This window comes from Taudactylus pleione, unplaced genomic scaffold (assembly GCF_031769625.1).
Source record: "Taudactylus pleione unplaced genomic scaffold, aTauple2 ptg000494l, whole genome shotgun sequence".
NCBI lineage: Eukaryota > Metazoa > Chordata > Amphibia > Anura > Myobatrachidae > Taudactylus > Taudactylus pleione.
In genome coordinates, this window is record NW_028284896.1 from 487,448 (window position 1) to 495,732 (window position 8,285).

The following is an 8,285-nucleotide window of genomic DNA, read 5'->3' on the forward strand; positions in this document are numbered from 1 at the left end:
TATTAGATTAATCGAGTACATCGAACAGCGTATGAACTGCTCGCTATTCTTGCGGTTGGTTTTTCGTACCACTATATTCCAAGCAGTTCTGACTATAAAACAACCAAGTGACGTGGTCAATGACGCTGCTGTATTAATTATGCACACCCATAAAACGCCCGCTTTGACCTTTAAGCACGTCTGCCTTCTGATCTCCACTCCCCGTTTTCAAGCACCTTCCCCTGTTACCACCCACATACGCCTCATTCTGTCACTCAAAATAGCAGGCATTCGCTATATAGGGAAGAAACGATTTTCGGCCGCACTGACTGGTTCGCGCATGCATATTAAAAACCGTACGCATGCGCAGATGGGCGAACATCGCTCGGAACGAGCGTACTGCCACTTACGAGCGGCTCTGAATCAGGCCCATAGACCCCTATTTACTAACATCTGCACTTCAAATGCAGTTGTAGTGTGATAATATCACCTAAATTCGCATTTAGGAGCTATCACAAGGAGAATGTATGAACATTCTCAAGCAGGGTCAGAGCTTGCGAGAAAGTTCTGTCCCTGTGAATCATCACCGCTCACTTTTTGCAAACCTCACCCAGTACCCCACCCCCTTGCCCAGCTGGTCTCCGGGCTCCTGGTCTGTGACCCCAAGTCAGCTGATGTGTGTTGTAAACAGAGGTGCCGGTTTACAGCACAGCTGCCCGGGGTCACAGTGCAGCAGCTGAGCAGAGGACAGAGGGCCTGATTCAGAGCTGGACGCTCTGACAGAGTGCTCGCTCTGAATCATTGCCGGTCTTCTGTTTTTTTAGAGCGGCCTCCTGGCCGATCGCATAGCTGTGGGTGGCCACCCACAGCTATAGCGAGCGGCCAGGAAGATGGTCGCGATGGTCAAGACCATCGCGACAATCGGGCTTGTGACTAAACCCTTGTGGTAGGGTCTCGTTGCCGCAAGCCCTAGAGTGCTTTCGGCTCTAACAGAGCCGGAAGTTCTCCACTGACATCACTTGTGATGTCAGTGGGGCCGGCCCCAGACGGTAGGCGTTCCCATGGGAACGCCTCCGTTTGGGCAGCCACGCCCTCAGCCCGCCCACCAAAGGGGCGTGCTGTCACTCAACATCGACAGCATGCCCCCTTTGGTACGAGACCCGGAGCGACGGTTTGCCCGTCGCTATCCGGGTCTCGCACTGGGCCACCATCGACCCGCTTGCGAGCGCATAGCGCTCGCGAGTGGGTTTGAATCAGGCCCTGAGCTCACTGATCACCGGACCCCTAGGTAAGTGTGTGATATTTTATTTTTTTTTAACTATTTTTATTTTTACAGTGAGATCAGCTTGTGGTCTATTTAGACCACATAGATGATCATTGCTCTGACTTTCAGAACGGAGCAGGAGTCAGGTAACTGGGGAAAACCCTGCTTTGCGCCATCTCCAAATGGCGTTGTTATAGCAGGGCTCCCATCTGGTATATTTTCACAATTCCCCTTAGTACATTTCAAGCAGATCGTATTTTCCATTACAAGTATGGGATATGCAATCTGCTTACTAAACAAATGTGAGTTAAAGGGCATAGAGTAGTGATAAGACAAACTTATCAGATTCCAGAACCGACTACATAACCTTCAAAGCTCCCCTATCTAATTACATCCCTTCTTATGCTGGGTACACACTTGCAGATATATTGGCCGATCAATTGATCAACCAATATATTGTGTACCAGCGATATTGCATCGGCTGTGCTGCATAGCCGATATCAGATATATCTATCCATCGTGCTGTGTGTACACACTTGCAGCGAAGGCCGTGGTGCGACCCACGGCCAGCGAGACCCACGGCCAGCGAGACCCACGGCCAGCGGGACCCACGGCCAGATGACAGATGATGGTTGTTCAGTGTATATATCAGTCGATCTGCAGATATATCTGTTAGGTCATACTTGCCTACCTTTTAAATCTCCTCCTCAAAATGTTGCTATGGGGCCCATAAAGTTTTGGCTTTGCCCTTGAGTTGGTGTCATTGCTGTATTCAAGCACATGATATGTAGTCATTGACTACTGGTGAAAAGAGAAAGTAAAATAAAGTTTAATGAAAGAACCACAAAACATAAAATACAAGTTGTTGTCCTCAAAAGTGTTACGTATAGCATTCACAATCTACGTGCACAATTTTAATGCATTTCGTCAGCTTGACGTAACAAAGAATAACAGATTGCTCTCAGTTACATAAATAACACCGGGCCTGATTCAGGTTGGATCGCAGTTGCTAATACGCACGCAGTCAGCCAATTATGGTGTTCTCCGCTTGCGTATACATCACAGTGCGTGTGTGCGAAGCAGCCACTGCGACCAGGACGGCGATCGCAGTGACTACGCAGACCCATCGCAGAGTGATTGACAGGAAGTGCCGTTTGTGGGTGGTGACGGGGGGGTGGTAGGGGAGACGCAGGCTTGCCAGTGCGTTTGAACGCCATTGCAGGGGCGTGCATAAATTATCGACTGTGATGCCGTACGCAGCCTGAGGCCTCATAGTGTACGATGAGGTTAGTAAGGTCAGAGCTTGTGCAAGTGTGCGTGAGGCTGTGATGGTACTCGATATCACCGAAGTTTTTGCAGTCTTGCTAAACATTACGGATGTGTGTAAGGTAAAGTGCAGCGGCCATATCGATCGCAATGGATTAGCATACTATCGCAGTGGAATTGCGTGCGTAATCACTATTGCATTCACCCCCATTTTCATTGTCTTTTTTTTGGGTATTCCTCTAATTTTTTTTAGGGATTTTTTTTGACGCAGTTATCCTTTTGGGGGACTGTCCCAAGGGTGCAGAGTGGTTTCCGCACCTTTGCACCCCAAAACCGCAATTCTGCACCTTTTTCCGTCTGCTAATCATAGGCGAATCTTTTTCGCCTATTACATTGCATTGACTTTCCGCATACGCGAAAAGTCTTTGCAATTGAAAACGGCGATACTTTTCCGCCTGGCGAAATGACATCGGCCCTCATTCAAACCCACTCGCGAGCGGCTGTCAGCTCGCAAATAGGTCGATGGTCCGCACTGCGCATGCGCACGACGGAGGGAGCTCCGTCGTGCGCATGCGCGAGACGCACCGAGCGAAGGACTTTCCTTCGCTCGGAGTGTCTCATTAAAGGGGGCGTGCTGTCGATGTTGACTGACAGCACGCCCCCTTTGGTGGGCGTGCCGGGGCGTGCCTGCCAGATGGAGGCATTCCCAAGGGAATGCCTACCGTCTGATGCCGGCCCCACTGACATCACTAGTGATGTCAGTGGGAGTGATTTTGGCTCTGATAGAGCCAAAATCACTCCTGGCCTTGCGGTTGAAAAACTCAACCACAGGCTTTTGCTCGCAGTTTCGATGGTCGCGATGGTCAAGAGACCATCGCGACCATCATCCTGCACGCTCGTATATGCTGTGGGTGGTGACCCACAGCTATACGAGCGTCCAGGAGGACGCTCCATATTAATGGAGGTGGGCCCTGATTCAGAGCGAGCGTGAAGCTACTGGCAGTTCAGTATTGCAGGTGACATGTGCATACTTGTCCAGTGAGACATGATCCGGAGGGGGACCTGCAAAGCCATTCCAGTTTCACAGGTTCACCCCCAGCGAAGGGAGATAAAGACTGCTCGTCTATAATGTATTTCTATTGGCAAATTTGTAACTATTGTAATATTACAATAATAATTGTGTTTCAAATTGAGGGCTTTCTTTTGTTAGCACTTTATACACTAGTTTAAAATTCTGCTGTCCTGGGTTTCAAAACCACTAGAGTGAATCACTAGAATGACATCCGATCCATTTCACTTACAGACATGAATGGTTTCAGTCTGGAGAATCAGACAGACATGTGCAAAAATTTGCTATGGGACATTTGCTATATGCTAGTACTCGCTATCTCCGTCTGTACAAAGAGATCTCTCCAACTCACAATCAGCCCCTAGGGGGTATGTTTACTAAAGTGAGGGATTTTTAGAAGTGGAGATGTTGCCCATAACAACCAATCAGCTTCTAGCTATTATCTTTTAGAAGGTGCTAGATAAATGATAAGTAGAATCTGATTGGTTGCTATGGGCAACATCTCCACTTCCAGAAACCAGCATTTTAGTAAATATAACCTATAGGCCCGTATTCAGTTAGCCGTGATAATTTTGCCACTGTTGACGGAATCTACTTTCCGCCTACATCGCGTGTTTTGGACGCGGAAACTTATCGGGTGCGCTCCCACTGTTCGCCTTATTCAATTCCAAAGAACGCAAAAACGGGACCTGGCGAAACTCAAACAGGCGAAAAGTGCTGTCCGATTTGGGGAAATCAGCCTGACACCCCCCAAAAGATGCACTAACATTGGGGATCAATGTAGTTGCCCCCCCAATAGCCCTACTGAAGCTATTTGGGGTACTTAAATGCTCTCAATAGCTTGTAATTAGCGTCTTTGCACCAGTGGTGAAGAATAGCTTTTAGCATTTTTTGGGGGGAGAAAATAACTAGTCCCAGCTAATTTGGGGTACATGAAAATGGGTGCAAGCATGGTTAAAAATCACAAAAGTGAGGTTTTAAAAAACTTGAAAAACGCACCTTCAGCAAATCACCTGTAATCAAAAAAACACCTCCCCCATACTTGCAGACCCCCCAAAAGCTTATTTCACTAGTTTTTAAGTTTGTACCCCAACTTTGTACTTTTTTGCCCCCTTTTTCAAAGTAATTTTTTGGGGTGTTCTTCAAATTTTTTTTTGTTTTTTTTTGTCGCTGTTATATTTTGGGGAGCTGTCCCAAGAGTGCAGGGTGGTTTCCCCACCTTTGCACCCAAAAATTGCAATTCTGCACTTTTTTCCGCCTCCTTTCTTATGCGAATCTTTTCCGCCTATACTAATGCATTGACTTTCCACGCAGGCAAAAAGTCTTTGGCATTGAATACGGGGATAAGTTTTCGCCTGGCGAAATTATGTCATCTGCTAAACTTTTTCGACGAAAACGTCTTATCGCGGCTAATTGAATACGGCCCTAAGAGTGAAAAGCACTTGCTGCACACCACCCGTATTTATATACAGTATCTGTGAATGACATTATTTATCTAAAGTTAACTTGTGTTTTCAGTTTTAATAATCCTAAGGCAAGATAATCATAGGCATCTGACTTGCATTTAAAAACACAAGTTCAAACCCCGTGCCAAAAGCAAACTTGAGATGTGTGGTTTGGTTTTCCTGAAAATTAACACTCTCAAACTTTGGGATTCCGAGTAGAATCGAGTACCAGCTCTGATCACTTTTGGGGTTCCAAGTAGAATCAAGTCCCAGCTCTGATCCCTTTTGGGGTTCCGAGTAGAATGGAGTCCCGGCTCTGATCACTTTTGGGGTTCCAAGTAGAATCAAGTCCCAGCTCTGATTCCTTTTGGGGTTCCGAGTAGAATGGAGTCCCAGCTCTGATCACTTTTGGGGTTCCGAGTAGAATGGAGTCCCGGCTCTGATCACTTTTGGGGTTCTGAGTAGAATCGAGTCCCGGCTCTGATCACTTTTGGGGTTCCGAGTAGAATGGAGTCCCGGCTCTGATCACTTTTGGGGTTCCGAGTAGAATCGAGTCCCGGCTCTGATCACTTTTGGGGTTCCGAGTAGAATGGAGTCCCGGCTCTGATCACTTTTGGGGTTCCGAGTAGAGTCGAATCCCGGCTCTGATCACTTTTGGTGTTCCGAGTAGCATCGAGTCCCGGCTCTGATCACTTTTGGTGTTCCGAGTAGCATCGAGTCCCGGCTCGGGTGTGCTGTAAATTCGGAATTAAGAAAACGAATCTCGGCTTTTGGATTGCAGGTTCAAATGTCATGATTTTAGCACCTTCTCCCTATGCAGTTTCAGTCTACCACTATGAGTATCCCTTCCCCATGTAATAACATAGTAGGTTAGTGATTTACCTGGACACTGGGTGTATTGTAGTTGGTAAGTAATAAAAATATAATAATAATAATTTAATCATTCATAAATAAATAATTAAATGGTATGCAATAGGTACTCTCAGGAGCAACGTGAATATTGTGCAATATAGACAGAAATAAATAGATAAATAAGTACGGAATACATGCAATGAGCTCTCTCTAAAGCAGACGTGAACACTGTGCTGAGGGTATGACTGTAAACAAGCAATATGATAAAAATCAGGCATTTAATGATACAAATATAAAATTAGCTCTCTAAGGAGCAACATGAGAATATAAACAATTAAAACAAGTACAGTAATTAGCTCAGTGAGAGCAACAGGTAATAGCTCAATTATGAGCAAGTTCTTACCAGTCTGAAGACGTGAGTGTATGATTTTAGTTGATTTTAGCTGTTCTTATCAATTTTAAAGAAATCCAAGACCAAAACCAAACCACTTGAGGGTGGTTTTGCCAAAACCAAAACCAAAACATGGGGTTTCGCACACATCTCTAGTTAAAAGCCCTGAATAGATGGACGACATGGCGTTTGGAAAGGCGCAATGCTGCCACAGCCCCCCAAAAGTGAATGCCATCAATAGTGTATATTGGATGGCTGGCAACAATGGCTCCCATATGTCGTTCCATTTTCACAAGTGGTAATAGTGCTAAAAATGGTCGCACAATGCACAAAATCGACACTGGAGGGTATGAGGTCTTAAGGTCAAAATACAAGAAAAAGGTACATTACATAGGCCATATTTCTTGTAATTATTTAGTGGTGAAAAAAAGTCATTTCAGACATGAATGAATAGTCCAGTAAGGAGTGCTGCAGCGAAAACAAAAAGACAAAAATATAAAGACCATAAAACTACTACAGATTCCAAAGCTCTAGAGAACTGGAGGCGCAGTAAATGGCTGAGCTGTGGGGCCAGCTAAATGCCTGGAACGTGCATTGTCATAGCTAGTATACACTTCACTAAAATACACATCTGCATTCTATCAAGGCTTCAAGTAACATTCTAGCAATAAAAACATTTATATGATAACATTACAGCCCATGAGCCCAGGCCCCTACTGATTGTTTAAAACGCCGCCATACATTGCAGATGTACCTTTTCCTCTCTTTATTTTATGACACAAAGTTTAAATATACAGATGGAGTAGAGTTTATTGTAATTACAGCTGTTGATTATTGCTGCCAATTATACTGATGTGTGGGATACCAAAAACGATTGTGCCCCATGCAGTACTGTTTACTCTAGAGGTGGAGAATGGAGTAATATCATAGAACTTCTTAAAACACCAGTAATACAGCTGAGAGGTGTAGAGCACATATATACATATGCTATGTAATTATCTGTATTATACACAAGCTGCACAGCTACTGCAGCTCTCAGCCTGAGCATCATGTCTGCAAATATGACATTTCATCATTTGCACATTAAATAAAAGACACATTAACAGCCGACAAGGTTACAGCTCAGATGTCAATTCCAATGTCACAGCCAACGTTTCGGCAGCAGCTGACGGTGACACTTACCCGGTATGAGTGCCGCAATGTATCACTCCTGTCTCTCCAGCGTGAGTGCCGCAATGTATCACTCCCGTCTCTCTAGCGTGAGTGCCGCAATGTATCACTCCTGTCTCTCCAGCGTGAGTGCCACAATGTATCACTCCTGTCTCTCCAGCGTGAGTGCCGCAATGTATCACTCCCGTCTCTCCAGCGTGAGTGCCGCAATGTATCACTCCTGTCTCTCCAGCGTGAGTGCAACAATGTATCACTCCTGTCTCTCCAGTGTGGCTGCAGACGATCTAGAATAAGATCTCGGCTCCTTGTCGGCTAATCACAGTCTGAGCTTCTTTATACAACTCCCATATATAATGTCATCGAGGCAGCTCACCACCAGCCAGCGATGGTGGAAATCCCCAGCCTGAGGCAAGCGTGCTGGGACGTCCCCATAGACATTTGCAGTCACTGGGGTCAGGGCAGCTCCAGTTCATGGACCTCGCTCAGCCCCAGATCCTTTGATCGATATAACAGCAGACTTCAGTCTTATCGTTGGTGGAAGTGAAAGTGAAAGTATCTGAGGGCTCCTGTGACAAAAACACGTTGCTTTTTTTCTTTCTTTTTTTAAAGGAATCCACATTATTATATGTGGCTGCTTCTGAGTGGGGCTCAGGGGCAGCTGCGAACGTTGCCGCAGTCGCATCCTCGCCTAATGTCGATTCTGCCGGCGATTCCCGCAAGACTGAGATGCCCATCAGCACCGCCATCGGAACCTCCAACCGAGTATGGCCTCCTGTGCGAGCAGTCCAGCGTCTTTGGACGCACCTGCTTTCAGCGCCGCGCCCGCGTCGGCCTGGCCACCCACCTGCG

At 46.2% G+C, this 8,285-nt stretch overlaps 1 protein-coding gene across 1 annotated transcript in view; it reads right to left on the bottom strand.

Moving 5' to 3' along the window:
* The window catches only part of FLT3LG (fms related receptor tyrosine kinase 3 ligand), a 176,480-nt gene extending 168,562 nt beyond the window's left edge, over positions 1-7,918 (bottom strand). The window contains exon 1 of the mRNA XM_088449722.1: positions 7,449-7,918. The gene's annotated coding sequence lies outside the window, so the exon portion shown is untranslated. The remainder of the gene's footprint in view (positions 1-7,448) is intronic.
* Positions 7,919-8,285: the final 367 nt, after the last annotated feature.